Source organism: Bos grunniens, chromosome 1 (genome assembly GCF_055505025.1).
Source record: "Bos grunniens cultivar Pamir isolate PY7600 chromosome 1, Bosgru_T2T1.0, whole genome shotgun sequence".
Taxonomy (NCBI): Eukaryota; Metazoa; Chordata; class Mammalia; order Artiodactyla; family Bovidae; genus Bos; species Bos grunniens.
Genome location: NC_141165.1, coordinates 3,757,591 through 3,783,148, shown reverse-complemented (window position 1 = coordinate 3,783,148; position 25,558 = coordinate 3,757,591). Strand labels below are relative to the sequence as shown.

The window sequence follows — 25,558 nt, the reverse complement described above, 5'->3', positions numbered from 1 at the left end:
GGAGAAGGAGAACCCTTCTTCGTTTTAGTTTGGATTCTTGCTGCAGGCACTCTGAGGCAGGATTGGGGGGCAGGTGACCCCAGAGAGCAGAACTCAGAGAGGAGGGAGGCAAAGCGAGAAAGCCCAGGAAAAGGGATGTGAAGGAGCCGCTTCATTTCTGCAGGTCTCTCTCTGGCATCTCTCCAAGGAACCATGTCAATCCCGTGAAACACACGTCTCAGATTTTTTCCCCGGGAGGACACGGACGCTGGAGCTCTTCCTCACTGAATTCTGCCCTCCCGAAGGCTTGGAGACTGCCTCCGGCAGCATCGCCTCGCCATCGCAGCTTTGTGCACAGCTGCGTGTCCTTGACAGTCTCCAGAAGGCAGACCAGAGGGTTGGGTTAACGCCCTTGATGTGGGTTTATGGGCATGGAACTGCCCACCACGGCTGCACGGGGTCAGACGGAATGAGGGGCTTCAGCAGGCTGTTTCGGCATCTGCTACCACGGTACATTCTAGAGCTGTGCTCTCCAATACCGTAACTCCCTGCTACGTTTACATTAGTTAAAATTAAAAATTCAGAGCCTCAGTCACGGTGGCCGCATTCCAAGTTAAGCACTTGAGTTAGCAGTCTCGTGTGGCCAGCATCTGTTGTACTGGATGGAGGAGGCATGGAACATCGCTGCCATTGCAGAAGGTTTTGTTGCGCTGTTGTAGAAGACCATTGGCTGAATGTCTTCAGTTCTGTAGGTCCCTGACAAACGAGTGTGAGCTGAATATCTAGTAGTCAGGATAGGCTAGGCTTTGCTGAAATAACAAATGACCTCCAAGCCTTCGTGGCTTCAAATAACAAAGGTTTATTTCTTACTCAAACTATGGGATCTGGGTTAAGACAAAAAAATAAATAAAGGCACCATGTCAACTGCACACAGAGGAAAAGGGAGTGAGTCTTATACCAATAACTGATGCCTCAGCCAGAAATATCCTGCTGTTTCCATGTATGAGTCGTGGAATCCTACCACACTGTGATGGATTAGGAATTTCGGAGAGGAAAACTGGGTCTCAGCAAGCAGATCTGTTCACTAGCTCTGCTCATACAGTCATTTTCTCTTTCACTTTCCTGAGCATCTACTCAGCAGATATTTGAATATCTGCCAGCATGCTGATGAGCCTGGGGTGTAGAGCCTGGATAAAGGCAAGCTTCTTGCCTTAGAGAGCTCATGTACCATTTGCTGGTAAATGGCCATTACGGAGTAGTTACAGCAAAGGGGGTAAGTGTCCTCTAAGCAAAGAATGAGATGGTTCAGTATCAGCAAAGCAAGTAGTTGTTATGCATATCAATGAGACTGCTACAACTGTGTCTGTCTGTCCAAATAGAGTCCCGACCGTCGCGGAGACAGGGAAGTGAGGGTGTCTGTGCATCCCTCCCTCCCCTTCCATTTGCACATCTAGTCCATTCCTGAATGAGACCCAAACGAGGTGTGGGCCCTGCTGAGTGGCGGCCACAACACCACAGCTTGGGCAGGGCGTGGAGGTCGCGGGGGACTTCTCTGCGGACCTGCTGGCACACCTCACAGCCTTGCCAGGCACACCTCACAGCCTTGCCACGGCGCTGGGAGCCAGCCTTCCTGGCACAGAGCCACAGCCAGGGAGTGGGCCTTCGGGACGTCCCCCCCGAGGAAGTCAAACAGGACCAGCCAAGGGCCACCCAAGGGAGTGCCCTGGCATAGAGGGTGGAGGGAGCAGGGAGCTGTGGTGGGGGGCGGGGGCTGCTTCTGGCCCTCTACCAGCTTCTCCGTGGCTGTGGGTACTCTGCCCTTGGGCGCTGACCTGACTGTCCTCAGAGCAGGACATGGGGCTAAGTGTCCTAGCTCAGTTCCTGTCTTCCGGTTTAGAGGATGTCTACAAGCCACAAGGTCATTCAACTGTATTTTTTAAAATTCAATTCAGTTCAGTCGCTTAGTCGTGTGTGACTCTTTGTGACCCCATGGACTGCAGCACACCAGGCCTCCCTGTCCATCACCAACTCCTGGAGTTCACTCAAACTCATGTCCATTGAGTCAGTGATGCCATCCAACCATCTCATCCTCTGTTGTCTCTTTCTCCTCCTGCCCTCAATCTTAGCCAGCATCAGGGTCTTTTCCAGTGAGTCAACTCTTCGCATCAGGTGGCCAAAGTATTAGAGTTTCAGCTTCAACATCAGCCCTTCCAATGAACACCCAGGACTGATCTCCTTTAGGATGGACTGGTTGGATCTCCTTGCAGTCCATCTTATTTATTTGTCTGCCCTGGGTCTTAGTCAGGATTTGTGGGATCTAGTTCCCTGACCAGGGAGCGAACTGAGGCCCCCTTCATTGGGAGCACGGAGTCTTACCCACTGGACCACCAGGGAAGTCTCTAAATTAAATGATGTATCTTTATTTTTTTTCTGCATTTCAACCCATTCATTCAAAATAGACCTGCGAGGAGGCTACACTGATTAAGCGCCTGGGCTCTGGGGCCAGACTTCCTGGGTTTGCATCTCGGTTCTGCCACTGGACAAGTAAGTTACAGAACATTCTGTGCCTCAGTTTCCTTATCTGTAAAATGGGAATAAAAATTGTCCCTGCTTTGGAATGAGATATATGGTATATGGATACATGTAATTCATTCACCTCACTGTGCAGCAGAAGCTAACAGACATTGTAAAGCAGCTATACCCCAATAAAATAAATAAGTAAAATACATGAAAAAATTTAAAAGCTAATAAATAAAAACCAAACATGGGAAAAAACCCTACCTCACATGGCAGTTGTGAGAAGTGAGTTGGTTACTAGGCACTCAGTAAGCGCTGGGACGGGGGTCGGGTTATCACTGTGATTGCTCCTGAGTGCCTGTGCGCAGCCACGCGTTCTGGGTCAGGGCTGGGGAGGCGCGCGGTCAGGCCCGGGACCCTGGCGGTGCTCGTGGCCTGGCTTCAGGTCTGGGCTCCGCCGCTCACCAGCGGCGGGACTTCGGGTGAGTTAGAAAGCTCTCCAGGCTTGCTGTGTCGAGTGTGGATCATGACTCAGCGGCTTTTGAGGGGACTTCAGCGTTCAGCCCTGAGGGAACCGGGACAGGCCCCAGCTGTAGACGTAACTGTAGGGAGAGGAGTCGAAGCAGAGTGGACGGACGATAGGGAAGGAAGCTGCAGTGGAGCGTTGCGCCCGAGAAGAGGCGGAGGGCAGCAGAACGAGGGGTCTTGGGAAGGAAGAGGGGACTGAGGGTGCGGTCTCGAAAGCTTCCCGTAGGAGGCGGCGCACGGACCGTGGCCGTAAGGGTGGATCAGGCAGCGCAGGAGGGAGGAAGCGTTCCAGCCGGAGGGAGGCACGCCGGGCCCCAAACACCAGCGTGTCTTATTGGTTAGATGATCGGCTCGCTTGTTGAAGGGTTCTGAGTTGGAGGGTAACCTTTAGGTCACTGGCCTCGAAGACAAGGAGTGAATTTGAGTCAGTTCTGGTGAGGCAGACAAACCTAGAGCCTATTACAGAGAGAGAAGTAAGTCAGAAAGAGAAAGACAAATATCACACATTAACGCATAAATATGGAATCTAGAAGGACGGTACTGATGAACCTACCTGCAGGGCAGCAGTGGAGAGGCAGACATACAGAACAGACTTTTGGACACAGTGCGGGAGAGAGAAGGTGCGGTGATGTGAGAGAGGCGCCCGGAGACGTGTATATTGCCATATGTAAAACAGATAGCCCGTGGGAATTTGCTGTCTGACACAGGGAACCCAGATCTGGGGCTCTGTGACAACCGAGAGCGGTGGGATGGGGAGGGCGCTGGGAGGGGCGTTCAAGAGGGAGGGGCCATGTGTACACCTGTGGCTGATTCACGTTGATGTAGGGCAGAAACCAGGACAATACTGCAATTAGCCTCCAATTAAAAATGAAGTTAAAAAGGGGAAGGTAACTGTATAGAGTCATGGGGCCAAAAATGAATCTCCAATAGAGGAGACAAAAATAATATAATGACCTTTAAAGCACTTACTATGTGCCTGGCACTATCCTAAGTGTGTCCATGGGTTAACTTATTTTTTTTCATAGCAATCTGATTGGATGAGTACTCTTGTTATCTTCAAGTTACAGATGGCACAGAGAGATTAAGACACTTGCCCAAGGTCACACAGAAGAAGTCTAGATCCAGGATTCAAACCTAGACATCCTGGCAGTGTACTTTTTGAGATGCTTGTGGGCGTTTAGGAAGGAGTTGTTGTTCAGTCGCTTAGTCGTGTCCAACTCTTTGCAGCCCCATGCAGCACGCCAGGGCTATCTGTCCTTCACTATCTCGGGAGTTTGCTCAAACTCATGTCCATTGAGTTGATGATGCCATCCAACCATCTCATCCTCTGTCATCCCCTTCTGCCTTCAATCTTCCCAGCATCAGGGTCTTCTCTAATGATTTGGTTCTTTGCATCAGGTGTTCAAAGTATTGGAGCTTCAGCTTCAGCATCAGTCCTTCCAATGAATGTTCAGGGTTGATTTCCTTTAGGATGGACTGGTGGCATCTCCTTGCAGTTCAAGGGACTCTCAAGAGTCTTCAGTGCCACAGTTTGAAAACACCAGTTGTTCAGAGCTCGGTCTTTTTTATGGTCCAGCTCTCATAGCTTTGACTATACTGACCTTTGTCAGCAAAGTGGTATCCCTGCTTTTTAATACACTGTCTAGGTTTGTCATAGGTTTTCTTCCAAAGAGCACGCGTCCTTTAATTTCATGGCTTCAGTCGACATTCAAGTGATTTTAGAGCCCAAGAAAATAAAGTCTGCCACTGTTTCCATTTTTTCCCCATCTATTTGCCGTGAAGTGATGGGACTGGATGCCATGATCTTAGTTTTACGAATGCTGAGTTTTAAGCCAGCTTTTTCTCTCTTCTCTTTCACTTTCATCAAGAGACTCTCTAGCTCCTCTTCACTTTCTGCTATTTAGGGTGTTTCCATCTGCATATCTGAGGTTATTGATATTTCTCCTGGCAATCTTGATTCCAGCTTGTTTGCAGGATAACAATGTACAGTAATTGAGAAATGATGCTGCTCCAAAAAGAGATAAGGTAAGAAGAGATTTAAAGAACAGCCAGAGTGTTTGTTGTGGGATGGAATGTCTAGGTCTCTGGAGCAGGAGAGAAAGAGGACCTATGAGTTAAGAAGAAAGAAAGTGAAGTCGCTCAGTCGTGTCCAACTCTGTGACCCCATGGATTGTAGCCCACCAGGCTCCTCTGTCCATGGGATTTTCCAGGCAAGAATACCAGAGTGGGCTGCCGTTCCTTCTCCAGGGAATCTTTCCGACCCAGGGATCGAACCCAGGTCTCCCACCCTATGGGCAGACTCTTTACCGTCTGAGCCACCAGGGAACCTTACGAGTGTAAGGGGGCAGGGAAATCAGGGCAGTTGAGGGATCTCCCGGGAAACAGCTTAGATGTTCACACCCGTGGGAGAGCAGAAAGCCAGGTGGCAGAGGGGTAGTGCTTGTTAGGGGCTTACAGAGACGATGCAGGCTTTTGGAACAGTGTCCCTGAACACAATCTAATAAAAGTTTTGTTGTGCCAGGCTGCACACTCTCTGGGAAGGCAGGGTATCTGAAATCAGCTGGGCTGGATCCCAGTCCAAGGCCTGCCATCCTGGCTGCGGGACTTTGGGTGGGCCTTTACCCTCTCTGTGTCTCAGTCTCCTCGTCTGACAAACAGGGTTGCTTACTTCATAGAGCCGTTGGAAGGACTGGGTCTCTTGGTTTATGGAGCGGGCTTGGGATAGTTGACACTCTGCAAGTATGGGGCTTCCCGGGTGGCTCAGTAGTAGAGAATCTGCCTGCCAATGCAGGCGACTGGGGTTTGATCCCTGGGTTGGGAAGATCCCTGAAGACCCACTCCAGTATTCTTGCCTGGAGAATCCCACGGACAGAGGAGCCTGGCGGGCTCAAGTCCGCGGGGTTGCGGAGTCGGACACGACGGAGGGACCAAAACCACAGCAATGCAAGTACTGACTCTTCTTATTGCTGTCGTTATTTTTCCTGAAATCCCGGAAGCCTTGACGGCCTAGGACAGAGGCAAGCTTTGGGTGTGGCCAGTGGTCTCGGCCACTCTAGCCTGAGTCCGACAGTATGGTGGCTTGAGTTCAGAGACAGTCACGATGCTCCTGTTTGGAAATGTGAGAAAAGGAATCTCCCTTTGGTCAAAGAACTTCCTCCTTTTTTTAGCGGCTAATTCTGGAATCTCCAGGGAAGTTTTCAGATTCACATTCCTATTGTGAGAACGAATGTGTGCAGCAGAGTGCCTACGAATAAGGTAGCAAGCCTGGGAAAACACGGAGGCTTATAAAAAGCACCAGAGGCACTTACAGAGGAACTCGGTGAATCCGTGCTTCAAAGCACAGATGCTGCCACCCCCTCATCGAGGTTTCAGTTGGTGTGAAAGCTTCCCCCCAAATTTCCCGTTTCAGGGCAGACATTCTATCATGTGAAAATCTTCCCCTTCCCCCTCCGCCCCCACCCCAGCCTAGAGGCATTAGAACTTCTTCTCACGAAAACACCGAAGACACTGGGACAGGTGACCGACAGACAGGCCTTCCTGAGGGAGTGACGTCATACTGATTCCCTTTTAGAGAGATACTGCCTGTTTAAGATGTCACTCAATCAGTTGATAAGCATTCACTGTATCAGCAGGACTTCTGAGTCCATCTGTCAGCATCTCAGATGGGAATTCCAGAGGCACCATCTTTAATGCAGGAGAGCCATGTTAGAGACCCAGGTCTATCGGCCTGGGTTGTTGGAACTGGTAGAATTCGGGGATGTGGGAGAAGACGTGCCCCCGAGTCTCCAGTGTACACCCCCACAGGTTTCTTCCACTCATTAAAGACTACCTGGCTTTGCAGATCCCTCTTGTGAGACTGCACACCTAGGGCATTCCCTGGTGGTCCAGTGGCTAGCCTGCCGAGCTCCCAGTGTGGGGGCCCTGGGTTTGGTCCCTGGTCTGGGAACTGAGAGACCCCACATGCTGCGACTGAGACATGTGCAGCCAAATAAATAAATCAATTAAATCAACTATTAAAAAAAACCCCACAAAACACACTGCATGCCTAGGGAATTCCCTGGTGGTCCAGTGATTAGGATTCTGTGCTTTCACTGAGGGCCCAGATTCAATCCCTGGTCAGGGAGCTAAGATCCTGCAAGCTGCACTGCGTGGCCAAAAAGAAATAAATAAAAATAAATGTTTAAAAATAGAGAAAAGTTTAAAAAATGCATGCCTGTTCACCTTATGAGAATTCATGCCGGGGTATCTCCCACCACTCGGCTGGATCGGGACCTCCAGGGCTGCCTGAGTACCCTGAAGCCAGGGCAGAGGTGGGAAATGGGTGCGGAGAAGGGCGGGCTCCAGCCCTTGTGACCTTCCACACTGCATGCCACTGAGAGACGACCACTGGGGGAACTTTGTAAATCATTTCAGTTCAGTTCAGTCGCTCAGTCGTGTCAGACTCTTTGCGACCCCATGGACTGCAGCACGCCAGGCCTCCTTGTCCATCACCAACTCCCAGAGTTCACTCAAACTCATGTCCGTTGAGTCGGTGATGCCATCCAGCCATCTCATCCTTTGTCATCCCCTTCTCCTCCCACCTTCAATCTTTCCCAGCATCAGGGTCTTTTCCAGTGAGTCGGTTCTTCACATCAGATGGCCAAAGTATTGGAGTTTCAGCTTCAGCATCAGTCCTTCTGATGAATATTCAGGACTGATCTCCTTTAGGATGGACTCGTTGGATCTTCTTGCAGTCCAAGGGACTCTCAAGAGTCTTCTCCAATACAACAGTTCAAAAGCATCAATTCTTTGATACTCAGCCTTCTTTATAGTCCAACTCTCACATCCATACATGACTACTGGAAAAACCATAGCCTTGACTAGACGGGCTTTTGTTGGTAAAGTAATGTCTCTGCTTTTTAATATGCTGTCTAGGTTGGTCATAGCTTTTCTTCCAAGGAGTAAGCGTCTTTTAATTTCATGACTGGGGAACTTTGTAAAGAGGTTACAAAATACGGGCTTGAATGAAGGAGAGGATTTTAGTGTTTTTAAAAATCAATCCCTTAGACATGCAACTGCAAGCCAAGGAATGGTAAGGGTCAAAGGCCACCACCATCACTGGCCCTAGGCAGGGAAGCATCTTCCCTAGACATTCCAGGAGAGTGGTTTTGTCGACACTTGACTTTGGACTTAGGATAAAATTCTATTGTTTCAACAGCCCCCAGATTAATCACTGAGAGGACCGTCATTTACTTAATAAGCACTGATATCCTAGGTTCTGCATCTCAGCTACACGTTGCAGTCACCTGGGTAGACTTGACAAGCTCAGATGCTCAGGCACACCTCAGATCAGATAAACCAGACTCTCTGGGGGTGAGACCCAAGCGTCCGGGTGTTTCCACAATGCAACCAACATACACAGCCCTGGCCCTGTGTCTTTACGCCTGTGTGAATGCTACATGGCTCAGTCATGTCTGAATCTGTGTGACCCTTTGGACTGCAGCCCGCCAGGCTCCTCTATCCATGGGATTCTCTGGGCAGGAATACCAGAGTGGGTTGCCATTTCCTCCTGCAGGGGATCTTCCTGACCGGGGATCCGATAGGAGTCTCCTGTGTCACCAGCATTGCAGGCAGATTCTTTACCGCTGGGCCACCGGGGAAGCCCGTGCCTTCTGCGTATCCACGCGTTGGATCCTTGTGGCTCTCTTAGAAGAGAGGTGCGGATTCTGTTTCCGTTTTATGGGTGAGAAGATGCAGGCACAGCCAAGTCCCGTGCTCTCTGCAAGATCACGCGGCTGGTGAGTCGCAGGATGTGGATTTGAACCCAGGCCATCTGGCTCCAGAGTCCACGCTCTTAGCCAGCAGGTTCATCTCCTCTTGTGACATGGGAAACATAAGTTCTTGGCAAAGCCCTGTGCCTCGAAGTGGCCACAGAGCCAGGAATGGAGACCCTGTAACTACTTTCCGGGAAGCCGAGTAAAAGATCTTCCCAAGCCAGCTCACGTTTATAATTAGTAATTCAAAATAATTTCTGCCAGAAAATGCAGACTTTCCCATTCCTTCCACAGATTCTCTGAGGGTGAAATTTTTCAGCCTTTCCTTTCTTTTCCCCATATGCACCCCAAAATGTCGGGAGCTAGACTCCAACCGGGATTAAGTGGAGAGCGGGTATAGTTTGTCGTTGGGTCTCCTGTTTGTGTCAAGTCCAGTCCATCAGGCAGAAGTCTTACTGACATGTGTGCCTGGGTGGAAACTTGTCACGTGCTTATCTAAATAGTCTGCTGCTACTGCTGGGACCGAAAAGTGGGAGAAACAGCACAGGACGGGAAGGCACACTCTATCTGGTCCCAGCTCCGTCCCCAGACCAGCCCAGAGCCGACCAGGCAGTCGACTTCACCCCCTCCAGGCCTCTTTCGTAAAATGAAGAGAATTGGATTCAGTCTGAGGTCACATCTCAGTTCAGCCAAGAGACATGTTTTGTTTGGCCCTCACTTTCACATTTTTTTGAGTTAATTGCCAACATTAAAAAATTGGAATCATTTGCATCAAGTCTAGATTTCCAGCTTCTCTTGAATAACTGGAAGAGACGCTCTTGCCCTGCTGGGTTCCCTAGGGAACTGCGGGCTGGCATTGAGGGACAGTGCTCTCTTTAGCGGAGAAGGCGATGGCACCCCACTCCAGTACTCTTGCCTGGAAAATCCCATGGATGGAGGAGGCTGGTAGGCTGCAGTCCATGGGGTCGCTAAGAGTCGGACACGACTGAGCGACTTCACTTTGACTTTTCACTTTCATGCATTGGAGAAGGAAATGGCAACCCACTCCAGTGTTCTTGCCTGGAGAATCCCAGGGACAGGAGAGCCTGGTGGGCTGTCGTCTGTGGGGTCGCACAGAGTCGGACATGACTGAAGTGACTTAGCAGCAGCAGCAGCAGCTCTCTTTAGACTGGGCTCTGGTCTGCAGGCTTCCCCATCCCCCGCTGGCCACTGTAGCTGTTTCCTTACCTTTTGGCCCCTGCAGGGACTGGAAACCAGAGGCTCTCCATAGTCTCCTCCAGGAGCTAAGACTCCTCGACTCAGCATCTTAAAACCTGGAAGGCAAAGACAGAGTCTCAGAGATTCAGGCTCAGTGAATATTTTCATATAGAGCTAGGAACCATCCAAGTCAAACTAATAAGCAGCAGTGTTCTCCGAGAGATGCTTGCCCTTCACAGAGATGTTTTGTCTTTCCCCTTGACACATAATTTACAGTGTTCCGCATCCTCCCTGTGCATTTTTACATTCTGGCTCATTTTTCGAAGGCAGAGACAAAACAAAACCCATAAAAGGGGATGAAGAAATTGCATGGTCAAGAGTAGAGAGGACAGGGGATAATGCGTTCTCAGAAGGACAGTCTGAAATTGCAGAGGAACTGTCTGTTCTTCAAAACAAGATAACCTGAAATAAATTCCAGGAAAATGCGTCAGGTGTGTGCTGAGTCTGCTGTTGTTTCCCACAGACCACATTCAATGAAACCCTCTTCTCTAGATGGGATATGACGTTCTCAGGGAGCTGGGAGGTTTATTTAAGAACTTTAAGATGGCCACATAGTCGCTTGAAATCACACACACGTTTTGGTGTTGCTGACTCAGAGCGCTTCTCGTGTGTGTGTGTGTGTGTGTGTGTGCGTGCCCAGGTCCCCAGGCGTGTCCGACTCTTTGTGACCCTGTGAACTGCAGCCCCCCAGGCTCCTCTGTCCATGGGATTCTCCAGGTGAGAATACTGGAGGGGGTTGCCGTTTCCTCCTCCAGGAGATCTTCCCAGCATAGGGACTGAACTCTGAACCCTCGTCTCCTGCATTGGCAGGCAGGTTCTTTACCACTGAGCCACCTGGGAACTCTTCATATGGGACGTTAATAAAAATACAGCAGCTGGATGTTGATCTTTAGTCCCTCTGACTACTCACAGTTTTCTTGTATGCATTTCCTTCATTTTTTACTGGCCTAATAATGCAAATAAAAGTAATATGAATATCAAAGGGTAGAAAGATCTGAAGTGAGAAGCAAATGTCTCTTCTTTGTTATCTTTTATTATTGTGGTAAAAAATTCATAACATAAAATTTACTATCTTTACTTTTAAGTGTTCAATTCAATAGTGTTACATGTGCTTACATATTGTTTTCTTCATTATCTTAACCCCAGTGTTAACCACAGTTGTATTCTATGTCCTTTCAGAAAATTATATGCACTTTCTTTATTAATATAAATACATTTTTCACATCTTTTAAAGTTTCTATATCAGCATAAGTCAGTCATGCTTGTTCTTTTTAGTGACTGCCAAATATTCCATTTTAATGGATAATTTACTTAACTACTTATTGGATATCTAGGTTCTCTAGAGACTTTTGCTATTACTAAAACGAAAATAAGCCTATAAAGAATGTCTTTGGTGTACACACTAGTGATTGGTTTGTGCACAAGTGTATCCTGTGGCTAAATTCTCAGTAGCCCACAAGCAGAGACATTTACCTGGTTGACACTTCTCTATCTGAAAACAGATAAATGATCATTTACACACCACTGCAGATGGTGACTGCAGCCATGAAATTAAAAGGCGCTTACTCCTTGGAAGGAAAGTTATGACCAACCTAGATAGCATATTAAAAAGCAGAGACATTACTTTGCCAACAAAGGTCTGTCTTGTCAAGGCTATGGTTTTTCCAGTGGTCATGTATGGATGTGAGAGTTGGACCATAAAGAAAGCTGAGCGCCAAAGAATTGATGCTTTTGAGCTGTGGTGTTGGAGGAGGCTTGAGAGTCCCTTGGACTGCAAGGAGATCCAACCAGTCCATTCTGAAGGAGATCAGTCCTGGGTGTTCATTGGAAGGACTGATGTTGAAGCTGAAACTCCAATACTTTGGCCACCTGATGTGAACAGCTGACTCATTTGAAAAGACCCTGATGCTGGGAAAAATGGAAGGTAGGAGGAGAAGGGGACGACAGAGGATGAGATGGTTTGATGGCATCATTGACTCAATGGACATGAGTTTGAGTAAACTCCGGGAGTTGGTGATGGACAGAGCGGCCTGGTGTGCTGCGGTTCATGGGGTCGCAGAGTCGGACACAACTGAGCGACTGAACTGAACACACCAAGAGTTTTTAGACTGAGTAGAATCCTTATTGTAAACTATAAGGGCATAGAAAATAATTGTAGCAATGACTCAGACTCTGAAATTAGATGACTAACTCCAAATTTTGGCCCTGCAGAACTGATTCTAAGTGCTAGTTGCTCAGTTGTGTCAGGGTCTTTGTGACCCCATGAACTTCTAGTCTTCCCGTGGGATTTCCCAGGCAAGAATTCTGGAGTGGGTTGGCATGTCCTTCTCCAGGGGATCTTCCCGACCCAGGAATTGAAACTGCGTTTCCTACAGCTCCCACATTGTAGGCAGATTCTTTACTGTCCGAGCCACCAGGGAAGTGTGACTGATTATAAAGCCTTGGAAAATTTGCTCATAACATCACTCGCCTCAAACTGCTTAGTTGCTGGGGAAGTAAATGCCTAGTACGTGACCCCTGTCAAGAGCTCCACGCATCAGTCATTGCTTTTAGGTCTCTTCTCTTAAATACAGAATTTAAGTCTGACATTTTAAACGTAATAGCTCACAAGAAAATTTCATTTTTAAGATTTTGAAATCCCACTGTACTTTGTAATTCAATTGCCTGTTCAGTTCAGTGGCTCAGTCATGTCTGACTCTTTGCAACCCCATGGACTGCAGCACATCAGGCCTCCCTGTCCATCACCAACTCCCGGAGCTTATTCAAACTCATGTCCATTGAGTCGGTGATGCCATCAAACCATCTCATCCTCTGTCGTCTCCTCCTCCCGCTTTCAATCTTTCCCAGCCTCAGGGTCTTTTCCAATGAGTTGGTTCTTCACATCAGGTGGCCAAAGTATTGGAGTTTAAGCTTTAGCATCAGTTCTTCCAATGAATATTCAGGACTGATTTCCTTTAGGATGGACTGATTGGATCTCCTTGCAGTCCAAGGGACTCTCAAGTCTCCTCCAACACCACAGTTCAAAAGCATCAAATCTTTGACGCTCAGCTTTCTTTCTAGTCCAACTCTCACATCCATACACAACTACGGGGAAAACCATAGCTTTGACTAGATGGAGTTTTGTTGGCAAAGCAATGTCTCTGCTTTTTAATATGCTATCAAGGTTGGTCACAGTTTTTCTTCCAAGGAGCAAATGTCTTTGAATTTCATGGCTGCAGTTACCATCTGCAGTGGTTTTGGAGCCCAAGAAAATAAAGTCTGTCATTGTTTCCCCATCTATTTCCCATGAAGTGATGGGACCAGATGCCATGATTTTCGTCTCCTGAATGTTGAGCTTTAAGCCAACTTTTTCACTCTCCTCTTCCACTTTCATCAAGAGGCTCTTTAGTTCTTCTTTGCTTTCTGCCCTAAGTGTGGTGTATCTAAGGTTATTGATATTTCTCCCAGCAATCTTGATTCCAGCTTGTGCTTCATGCAGTCCAGCATTTCTCATGATGTACTCTGCATATAAGTTAAATAAGCAGAGTGACAATAAACAGCCTTGATGTACTCCTTTCCCGATTTGGAGCCAGTCTGTGGTTCCACATCCAGTTCTAACTGTTGCTTCTTGACCTACATATAGATTTCTCAGTTCAGTTCAGTCAACTGAACTCAGTCTTGTCCAACTCTTTGAGACCCCATGACTGTAGCACGCCAGGCTTCCCTTTGCCTGTGCCAAAGTATGGTTAAAATAGACAAAACCCGTCAACATGTAAAAACTACCTTATGAAAGATCTTATCATCTGGATCCAATCATTTCTTGTTTTCCTCCATTTTCTTAGGAACTCTTAGGGGTTTCCCTTTCCTTTTTTTTCTTACATTTGACATGGAAAATTGCACTTACTTTTCCTAAACTTATTCTAGGTCAAATAAAGCCAAAGCCTAGGGACAACCTTTAGAGAATTTTTTTTTTTTTTAATATTTGGCTGTGCTGGGTGTTAGTTGCAGCGGTTGGAATCTAGTTCCCTCAGTAGGGATCGATCCCAGGTCCTTGTGTTAGGAGTACAGAGTCTTGGACCACCTGGGAAGACCTCCAAGAGAATAATCCTTTATACGCTCTAAATGTCTGCAAATGTCTTCTGGTTTTGCCTCATAATCTTGACTTCTCTTTGTCATGTTGCCTGAAATGACTTATTTTCCTTTAATAAATGAACCAGAGTCCAAAGGCCCCCTGTCACGCCTTCTCCCGCTGTTGCCCTGACCTGGGTGGGGGGAGGGATACAGCTTCTCCCCCAGCCCATCTTCCTGGGTCACTGCTGGCTTCCTGCCTGGATCTGAGGTCTCACTTGGCATCCTGGAGCCCAAAGCACTCACTCTTGGCTCCAGACTAGCGCTTCCTCTTTTTACAGAAACCTGCTCCTCTCAACTCTCCACGGCTCTGACTGATCATCTTTTGTTAATCCTAATAAAGGATGGTTCCAGAGAAGCTACAGAAACCCTGGCCGGCAAGAGGTTATTGGCAGGAAATGTGACAGGGAGGCGTGCGTTCAGGTACACGTGGAATTTATCCAGTGCAGCGGCTGTAGCAACTCTTGAATGAGCTTACCTCTTACCTCCAAAAGGCCCCTCAGCTCTTGGCACTGCTCTGCAGCCACAAGAGGTCCCCGTGCCCTCGGTTGTCAGAGACACGGTCCCTACAGTCAGGCAAGCAGTCAAGGATCTCATAGATCCCCATCTTGGAGCTTGAGATGCAAGTTGATTTGCTAGGAATAGTTACAGAAGGAAAGGAACTTTGCTGTTCGGTACTGCCTGTACTGACCCCGGAAAGGCTGCCCATCCTGGAACAGTGGCCCCAGCTGCCCTGACCTGCTCCCATTCCGCTGTGGCCTTAACTCCAGGGAGCGCTGGGCCTTGAGAACAGGCTGAGGTCAGGAGGTCCGGTCCCTTTGGAGGACTCACCCTGAAAGCTAACAGAGAAGGTAAACATTTGTTCAGCACCTACTATGTGCCAGGCTCTGTTCTAGAAGATCTGGGAAGGCAGTGAACAGAGAAGAGGAAGCACCTACTTTCTGAGAACTCATATGCCAGAAAGGGCTGTTATAAACAGATAAACAAACAGTATGTTTGGTAGTGGTCAGCCCGGCGAAAAATAATAGGGGCAAGGAAAGTCAGGAATAACAGGAATGAGAACAGGACATAAAAGACACATTGTGAAGAAATAAATAAAACTATTTGATATGACATCTTGTACATAGAAAATCCTGCAGAATCCACTAAGTCACGGTCAGAACCAATGAAAGAGCTTAGGAATGTTGCAGAATACAGGATCTACCAGATGACGCAAAGCTCAAGAGTGTTTGCATACACTTGCAATGAACAATCCGAAAAGGAAATCGAAAAACAGTGCCATTTACAGTAGCATCAAATAGAATGGAATACTTAGGGATAAATTTAACAAGGGCATTTCGAAACATATTCAAAGCATATTTGTTTCGGCACCCAGGCTTTCCCCGGTTGCAGCACAGGGGGGTCTCTTGTTGTGGAGTGTGGTCCCAGAGCATGTGGGCTCAGTAACTGAAATGAGCAGGTGTTAGGTACCCTTTGGCATGTGAGCACATGGGGTCTTAGTTGCCCGACCAGGGATCGAACTTGTGTCCCTGCATTGGAAGGCAGAGTCTCAACCGCCAGACAACCAGGGAAGTCCCTTGGAAAACTTAGTATCGTTAAGAAGGCAATACTTATCAAATTCATCTATAACTCAGTCCAATCCCTATTAGCACCCTAATTGGCTTCTTTGTAGAAATTTGCAAGCTGATCCTAAAATTCACATGAGTCCTGAATAGTCAAAATAATCTTTAGAAAGAAGAACAAAGTTGGAGGACTCACTTCTCAATTTCAAAACTTACTATAAAGCAACAGTAACTGAGACAGTGTGGTACTGGCTTTAGGATAAACTTACAGGTCAACTGTAAGTTGTAAGGATAGGCATACGGAAGAGAACAAATTTGAATCTTTTCTTCCCACCATATACAAAAATTAACTCAAAATAGAGACTTAAATGTAAAGCCACAGCTATACAACTTTCAGAAGAAAAGTGAAAGTGAAAGTGAAGTCACTCAGTCGTGTCCCTGTGTGACCCCATGGACTGTAGCCCACCACACCCCTCCATCTGTGGGATTTTCCAGGCAAGAGTACTGGAGTGGGCTGCCATTTCCTTCTCCAGAGGATCTTCCCAACCCAGGGATCGAACCCGGCTCTCCTGCATTGTAGGCAGACGCTTTACCATCTGAGCCACCAGGGAAGTCAGGGTAAATCTTCTTGATCTTGGATTTTCCATTGGATTCTTAGATATGACACCAAAAACACAATCAACAAAAGAAAAAAAAGATACATCAATTGTACCTTATTAAAATTTAAAGCTTTTGGACTTTATTGCAAACTGAATATTTGGTAAGAGACTTAAGATCTAGAATATGTAAAAGACTCTTACAACTGAAGAAGAAGACAAATAACCCAGTGAAAAGATGAGCAAAGGCTCTGAATAGGCGTTTCTCCAAAAAATAGGTACACGTGGACAATAAGCACCTGAAAAGAGGCTCAGCGCTCTTAGCCATCAGAGAAGCACAAATCTTTTGTTTTCCAAATCTTTGGTTTTCCACAAAGATATCCCACTTCGTACCCATCAGAATAGCTATCATCAAAAAGTCAGATAATAGTGTGCCGGCCAGGGCTCTTGGCTTCCTTAATCAATAGAAATTATTAATAGTAAGAGATCAGACAAGAAATTCAGGCAAGGCTTTGTTGGGGCCCCTGCTGCAGCAGGAGCGAGTAAGAGCAAGTAGCAGGTTCCCTACTCGTCCTTTAAGGGGAGCTGCAATATGAAACAGGGCCACCTGAACTTTCCAAGAGCAAGAAGCAAGCGTTTGTTGAATTAAGCCAATGAGAGTCATCTTTGGGGGCAGCAAGTATTTTGACTCCAACCTATCATGCCTTCCCCCCCCATTTTTCATGAGTACAGAGCTTCACAATACACATTACAGTGTTAGACTCTTTAGGAGAACAATAGCTGGAAATTGACTGTTGCCTCTTGAGTTTAATTCTCCTTGCTGTTGTCTCCTTACCTAACAAGACAGTTTATGCTTTTTTGAATATTCTGATCACTTTTGGGATCATGATAGTAAAGTGCAGGCACATTTCATAATTTCTGGAAGGCACTCAGTGTAGTTGGGTCAAAGGCCCTCCTGATATTAATGGAGGCAATCTATTCAAGTTCCAATAAATGGAGCTAGACCTTCTCCCATAATTTTTCCAGTAATTGGAGGCAAAAATGTGAACAGTTCATTCAGTGGAGAAGAGCATCAGGCTGCTCTCTGGAAGCCATGAGCACCCACTGAGCTTTGCCTTAAACATTCCTGCCTTTGCTCATTTTCTCTCTTACTTCTGCCCACTCAACTCCGTTCTCACTTTCTTGCTAGCTGGAAACCAGTCTGTGGGATCTAGAACTAAAATGGGGAGAAAGATGTTTAGGATAACCAGGATCATGTTTTATTTTTAACACTAAGCCCACAAACCAACTGTTTTTTACCCATCATATCCCAATTACAAGAAAACCCTTTGAAGATCCATAATAATAACTCATTTTAGTGGGAAAATGAACATCCTGGCAGGTCAGAATTCCACTCCTGAGAGAATCTAAGAGCTGGACATTAATCTTAGCATCTAGTTTTTACCCTGTACTGCCCGTGGCGGATTCATGTTGATGTATGGCAAAACCAATACAATATGGTCAACTAATTAACCTCCAATTACGAGAAATAAATGTATATTAAAAAAAATACTGTGTAAGTAAAAGTAAAGTGAAAGTGAAAGTCACTTAGCTGAGTCTGACTCTTTGCAACCCCAAGGACTGTACAGTCGATGGGATTCTCCAGGCCAGAATATGGAGTGGGTAGCCTTTCCCTTCTCCAGGGGATCTTCCCAACCCAGGGATCGAACTCAGGTCTCCCGCATTGCAGGCAGATTCTTTACCAGCTGAGCCACTACTAGAGAAGCCCAAATACCGTGTAAGGGATTGAAAGAACACTAGTCACTAACCCTTGGGGAAATTCGTCTGCCTTGCTCTTCTCATGAAGAGCGGGTGACTGGGCATGGAGATAGTGCTGGTCGCCCCCGATGGTCACCCAGGCACAGAGGGGAGCCCCCTGCTGCAGCACCCCCACATGCCAGCACCCTGCGGGACTGCTGCTTCCTCCCATACCCCTGGGGGATGCTCGGAGCCGTGGGCGGCCCCTGCAAGTGAGGAGTCCTGCGGCTTAAGCTTCATCAGCTTCAGAGTGAATCTACCTCAGTTCTCAACACACATCATAATCCTCCCATGGTCCAGAGAGTTAGCTCTTCTTAAGACTTTGCAGATCAAGAAATAAGGACCACAGAGCCAAGTCCCTTTGCCAGCGTCCTACAGAGAGCCAGAGGCTAGGTGAGCCGCTCTCAGCCCCGGTCCTTTTCTTAGGGGCAGGCAGTTCACGGCTGTTGCTTTCATTGCTTCAGTCTCTCTGACCCAAGAGGCTTAGGCAGGGGGCGGGGGCAGTGGGAAGCCTTGGCGGTTCCTCCTCTGAGCCTTGCTCCTGCCCTGACTTCCCATCCATGGAAGGGCGCCCACCATCTCCGCAGGCACACTTTTTTGTCCTTTATGACTTCTCCCCAATGAGTGAGGTCCTCGGTGCAAAGTTCACCTCCTTCGCTTGCATAGAACTGCCGGGGGTGACGTGCCCCAACCACAGGCTGGACCATCATGCCCATCCCCAGGGCTTCGTCTGGGTCCTGGGGGCACTGATTTGCCCTCCCCCCAGGATAGGCTGAGGTGCTGTAGCCCGTGCCGCACATCCCTGTCACGATCTCCTCCACTCACTCATTCACTCATTCAATTCATGTTTACTTGTCAGCTTCGTGCTCAACACAAACGGACTATCCTGTAGGGAACAGAGAGCAGGGCTCCTGTGATGACCAGTGCTACACCACCTTGATGAGGCCAGAGCTCCTAGACGTTCAAACACCAGTCTAGGTGTTGCCAGAGGTATTCTGCGGATGCGATCAAGTCCGTAATCAATTGCCTTTAAGTAAGGAGAATGTCCTCAATAATCCGGGCAGTCTTGGCTCTGTTGAAGAGTCTTGGAAGCAGAGCCGAGGTTTCCACCTGGGATGGCAGCTCCGGCTCACGCAAGCCCCTCCTGACAGCCTCCTCTGCGGACTTCATCTCCTCCCACCGAGCCCTCTCCATCACGGGAGCCAGTTCCTGTGATGAGTCTTCTACTCCCTGTCTCCTCCTGTTTGGACTCTCTACTTAATCCTGATCTATGAATTAACCTGTTTCACCTCTACTCACTTTTGTCAGCCTTCAGCTCGCAGAGAAAAAGTTGCATCCAGGTGAGCTAAGCAATTGGTCGGCCCCCTTGGTGACACTTCCTCTTTGAGATCTGAGCTGGGGATCACCATTTTAGGTGACCTCCAAGTTTCTGGGAATGAGTAGAACGTGGAGATGGAACTCAAAATGGAAAAAGTAGATGTCAGTCCATGGTGGGTCCCTGGTGTGATGAACCATCAAGAGGCCAAAAGCACAGCCAGCCAAGTCATCAGTCCCCATCAACAAAGCAAAGGGTGGGTCACACCAGAGAGAGCCCGCCTTACTTGCTTCCAGGTAACCAGCGCTTCTCCACTTTAGACTTTCAAGGTGGAACAGGCTCATACCACTAAGACCCTCATGGAAACCAACGAGAATGGCATTGTGAGTGTGTGTTCTGGGCTCTAAAAGCTCAGGTCTCCTCCCTGATGTAAACACTCTGATGCGTGGGCTTCCCCAGGGCTCTCTCAAACACCAGCATTCTCTGATCCTCTTTATTAACCAACAGCTTGCACATGAATTAGAATGTTTTTCAGAGTAATAAAGTTTGGTCGTGGATTTGGACGGGCTGATCTCAGAGAAGCTAAACTGATAAAAACCAGCCTGATCAGTGTGTGTGTGTCTGGGGGCTGCAGCCTCCTAATATTTTGAAAACCTACCTCCTGAGAGACATGTGTACAATTCTGGAACTTATTCAGAATCTGAGAGCTCTGCCAGTTACTGTTGATCACAGTTTCCCCGTTTGCTTTTTGAGGACCAGATTGTGAGAGACACCTTCGCTGCTGAGAGAACACTGGTTTTTCTGAGCGTCTCAGTGAGTGTACCTAGACCTGAAGCTTGGAGTAAATGAGTGTGGAAATGTCTAGAAAAGGAAGACCTGTGTGAGGGGAAGGAAAAAGGCAGCCTCCCGATTTGGGTTAAGGTTAGTTTGATGGAGTAATTAATGAAAAGCGATCAAGAGAATGGATTAATTAATTCTCTTTCAAATCCTGCCGTGGAGACACATATCCAGAAAAGGAGGTCAGTGAACCTAAAATCAGGGGAAGAGCTGCCACAGAAGGTGGTTTTAAGCCTCCAAAGCCGCAGCAATCCCAGTGGGGCATAAATAATGCAGTTTCTAATCAAGCCGTCAGCCCCGAAGTCAGATTCTATCATCCCATGTTCTGTCTGTGCTTCAGAATGGCCAGGGGCCTGCAATCCATCTCTAGATGGAAAAATAACTTGTTTCACAGCTTTAGTATGACTCATTCCCAAATCTATATGGACAGCGTGGTGAAGAACAAAATATGAATTATTTTTTAAAGGCTTATGAATTCCTTGTGGCTGGTATCAGTCTTTTGACCGCCCGGAATATTCACGAGGGGGGAGGCCTCCGCACTGCCCTTGACTTTGAAAGACGGTCCTCCGAGCCCAGCCGTTGGAATGGCCCCTGTGGTCCCGCAGGCCTCGGCTCAGGTGGTACCCACTCTGCAGGGGGAGACGGAGCGGGCTCTGGGATGCCAGGCTTCGCCCGGCTGGCCCGCCCCCGGCTCGGTGGAGCCCCGCCAAGCCCACAGTTGCTGGTTCTGTCCCCACACTGCCCCGCCCCCATCGTCAGCCGTGAAAGATGTGTCCAGCTGTCCCGGGTGAGCGGCGCCCGGGACTGCCCCGGTGTGGCCTTAACCTTTAGTAAAGCACAGCCTCTTAGCTGTGAAGCAATTTAGTGAAAGCCTCTCTGGAGCTTAAACTCAGCTATTTTCTGTTTTCTGGTTCTTTATTCCACTTTATTCCTTTCTGGCTGGGCTGTGTTTCCATTTCCTTCAAAAGGCGTGGTTCCTATCTCATCCAGCAGAAATGTCAGTCTTGTTTCTAAAACCGTCCTTTTCTGCTCCCCTACCCTCATGTCTTTACCTTTGGAAAACGGATATTTAGCCCCACAACACGTGGAGGTCCTCTTTCCAGCGCTCTCTTTTAGAATCAGCTGGTCCAGCTCTGAGTCCACAGAATGCTCCTATGCTCTACGTGAAGTTCGACGCATGTTTTGATACATTTTGTGAAACAGAATGTGAGCCACTGCCAGTTTTTTGGCCTGTTATTTCATGGTTTTTTGCATGGGAAAAGCATGACACTGAATTTTGGATGTGCTCTTCTATTTCTTGAACAAACTCTAGCAGTTGCTATCTGTCAGATCCAGGGGACTTCAAACACTGATAGGTGATGTTTTAAAAATGACAGCATATGTATCTGGAAATGTGCTTCATTTCACAAGAGCACCCGTGGTTTCTTGCTGCTGGTATTGGAATGATCGAGCGTTGGACTTTATGCTTTTCCACTCTCATGTTTTCCTGAAACTAGCTGAGTGCATTGAGCCAATTCTGTTGCTGTCAGATGGATTTCCTGAATTGCTGGCTTCAAGTACTTTGCTCCCTTTTCTGACACTCCGCTTCTATTCATAGCCGACAGATAATCGGAAGCCAGGGTCAAGGGCAGCTGTTGAATGCTGATTGGCAGCTGGCAAGGTGTGGCGACTGCCATCTGGTCATGCCAGGTCCAGATAGCACTGCCAGAGTTTACTTAATTCAGGCAGAAGCAGTTAACTCCAGCTTGTGTGCGGAAGCAAACCTAGTTAACCGTTCTGTACACTCCAGGTAGTCAAATTGGTTCCCAAGTTTAGACACAGGTTAGAAATTAAAAACAGCATGGTCTGAAGTCATGGGGTCTGTGCAATACACCTTTCCTCTCCCTCCTGATTAGGATTCAGAGACAGAAGGATGTGTTTCTCCATCCCTTCCTGACAAATAGCATTGGGTACTTTTAACAGAACATGAACAAGAAAGCTGATTTCTGTAGCTCAGAGGGATGAATATTTTCATAGCTCCCCAAGTATTGGAAGTGAGAGAAATATTACCTCCATCATATGAACCAACATGGCATAATGGATCGGTACCTCCCAGAAATTAGGTCAGCCCTATGAGAAATGGAAATCAGGCTATGAATACTTTAGATGTATGTTTCATAAATACACGCTTCAGAGCTCAACTCATTGCTTTTAAGTGGTGGATTGTAGGTAACCCCGTTTATTTCATGTCCCAGCACTGTAGGGGTTGAAGGGCTGGTGGGAAAAATGCCTCCTCTGGTGGTTAAAGCTTTGCTGGGATTGATACGCAGCATTCTTGGCAAGACATTGCAGATCCTGCTTTGTAATTGCGACTGACTTTCGCAGTGATCTCAACCATTGTTCATCAACAGGCACTGGGAGTGACGGATGCTGCAGTGTATGGGGAACCATCCCATACACCCCATGAGCATTTTCTTCATCCAAGGACTGACACAGCCAACTTCACCAACTTTCCAAGGGAGGGTTTAGAGTTGGATCGCCCTTTTCAGGACAGAAAACTGAGTCCTGATAAGAATAAGTCGTTCTCCTGGAGCCAGGATGACCCTTGACCTCAGCTTCCCTCTCTGAAGTGTAAGCCCCAGGCAGGGGAGGTGCCAAGAAATCCTTCCATCCATCCTTTGGCAAGTTCTCAGGAAAACGAGACTTTTTGCCTGGAGATAGTCATTTTAATTTGAGGATAAAAAATCAAATCACTTTGCTCACAAAAGTTTTCTTTGAGGCTCTCCGCATGCAAACTCTCATCATTTTCATGTCCGAAGACATGTTTTTAAGGGAAGCTGTGTGGCTTGGTAGCTGAGAGCATCTGCTTTGGGGTCCATTTGGCCCAAGGTTGAATCTTTGCTCCGCCACTTACTCTGTGAACTTTGATGACTTGACGTGTTAGAGCCAAGGTGGCCTCATCCGTGAAAAGGGGCTGGTGAGAGGTGGCGGTGTGAACTGGCAGCCCCGCCCGAGCAACGTGCTGCGTCCTGTCATCACCCACTCTCGGGGGTCAGCCAGTGCCCAGGTGCCAGCAGGGAGCTGGTGTGTTACCTCTGGGTTCTGAGCCTGTCTGCGCCTGGCATGGGCTCTGATGATCGCCTGGGACACAGACGGGATGACCTATCTGCTGAGCATCCCCCTACAGGACAGGATGACCAGCCACCTACCTGCTGGATGCACACGGCTGCTTGTACTCTGCCCGTTGCCTGCCCCTTCCTCTCCCGTGGCTTCTGGACGGAACCTGTGTTACAGACCACTGTACGGATGTAGGAAACAGACCTACTTTCCAAGGGGGAAGTGGGGAGGGATAAATTAGGATTTGGGGACTGACATTTACACAGAGATCACTAATAAGGACCTACTGTATAGCAGAGGGAATTCTACTCAATAGTCTGTAATGATCTACACGGGAAAAGAAACTCTAAAGGAGTGGATGTATGTGTATGTATAGCTGATTCACTTTGCTGTATAGCAGAAACTAACATAACATTGTAAGTCAACTACACTCCAGTGAAAGTTGATTTTAAGACAGACCACTGTATGGGTATACGCAGTGACTGGGAAGTTGCCAAATGTTTACTAGTGTGTGTTTCAAGTTAAAGACACCTCTAATCAAATCCCAAACGGTCTCACTATTAGCCTGTCCAGCTGTGTGTAGAAAGAGATTGTTTCTGAGTTTTGACATGAGAAATGCCACACACAAAAAGAAAGCCCAGACCTTATTAGCAAATTTGATTGATAAATTATGTTTTACTGTGGAAGAGGCCATACAAATGGTTAATGAATATGAAAAAAATGTTTCGCTTTCACTGGCAACTTTTCAAAATGCAATATCAAAGAGCGAGGAAATTGAATTTTCACCAATTAAATTGGCAGATTTAAAAACAAGAAAATTTACTGCTAGTGAGGATGCAGAAAGACAGGTAATCCCACTCGAGCCTGGAAAAAAAATTTAGTGTAATCACCAGGAAATTATTTGCTGATATCTAATAAAAAGCCTTTGAGATACTCATATCACTCAACATAGTCATCCATTTAATGCTTCCTTAAAGTGAATAAAAAGTTATATTCAAAGATATCTGTACCAGTGCTACAATTTTAAATAGGAAGAATTAGAAATAAGCTCAGTACAACAAAAGGATGTTTAAATATGCTCCTTAGAATGAAATATTATGCTGGCATTGAAATGAGATTTTAGCAAGAATCTATGGCCAAACTACTATTTATGAAAAGTTTACTATATGCAGGGTTATTAGGTTAAGCACTCTGAATATACATTACCTCATTTAAACTGTATTATGACAGATTAGTAACCTCCTAACTTCCCACAATTTATCATCTCATTTGAACCTGTGTGACAAATGAAAAATGGGAAAAAAACAGTTAACATCAGGGAATACCTTTGATATTCTTTTAAAAAACGACTGGCATACAAAATTGCATGAAGGTTTAGTTCGACTCTATTAATACAATAAGACCCACCTTCCTGTTGTGAGTAGGGGCCAGAGTTCCAAACTGCGTCAGCTGTAGGGTCCATGTGGTCCCCGAGTCCTAACGCGAAGGTGGTGCCTGGAAGGTGGATACCAGCCCATTCCTCGTCACCCTCCATCCAAACTCACATTATTCCAAGGCTGCAGATGTTTTGGACACGACTGAAGTGACTTAGCAGCAGATGTTTAGGGAAAAACTTAACAAAATATTAACAAATCGTGAGATGTAACTGTATTGTGGTATTTGGTTTTTCCACTGCTGCTGCTGCTGTTAAGTCGCTTCAGTCGTGTCCGACTCTGTGCGACCCCATAGACGGCAGCCCACCAGGCCCCGCTGTCCCTGGGACTCTCCAGGCAAGAACACTGGAGTGGGCTGCCATTTCCTCCTCCAATGAATGAAAGTGAAAAGTGAAAGTGAAGTCTCTCAGTCGTGTCCCACTCTTAGCGACCCCATGGACTGCAGCCCACCAGGCTTCCCCGTCCATGGGCTTTTTCAGGCAATCCACAGTGGGCATAAAGTCCTTCTGAAAGCTTTAAAGGTGGAAGAGCCATTTGCTTCACAGCTTCTTAAAGGGAGTGGGCAGTTCCTTCTTTCCTCCAGTCCTTTCGTCCTGACGGCCAGTGACCGGCAGGAAAGGGTAAAGGCGAAGCCCCGCCCTCCAGGGGAAGCCAGAGGCGTGTCTGCGTCCGAGCCGCTGAGCGACCCACGTGATGCCTGCGGTGGCTTTGTGGTCACACATGTTACAAGCGGAGAAAAGAGCACGATGGGGTTGGCCAAGCCCTGGGTATTACCCAACCT

At 47.4% G+C, this 25,558-nt stretch overlaps 1 long non-coding RNA gene across 2 annotated transcripts; it reads right to left on the bottom strand.

The window, feature by feature from the left end:
• Window positions 1-818: 818 nt before the first annotated feature.
• On the bottom strand, window positions 819-25,392 carry LOC147378855 (uncharacterized). 2 transcript variants are annotated; one of them, XR_015159960.1, is made up of 3 exons: window positions 24,752-25,392; window positions 10,005-10,090; window positions 819-3,480 (listed from the first exon to the last, which is right to left on the bottom strand). It is a non-coding gene; the product is annotated as an uncharacterized LOC147378855 (long non-coding RNA). The 2 variants fall into 2 exon arrangements; XR_015159847.1 differs by lacking the exon at window positions 24,752-25,392 and having other exon boundaries at window positions 10,005-10,206.
• Window positions 25,393-25,558: the final 166 nt, after the last annotated feature.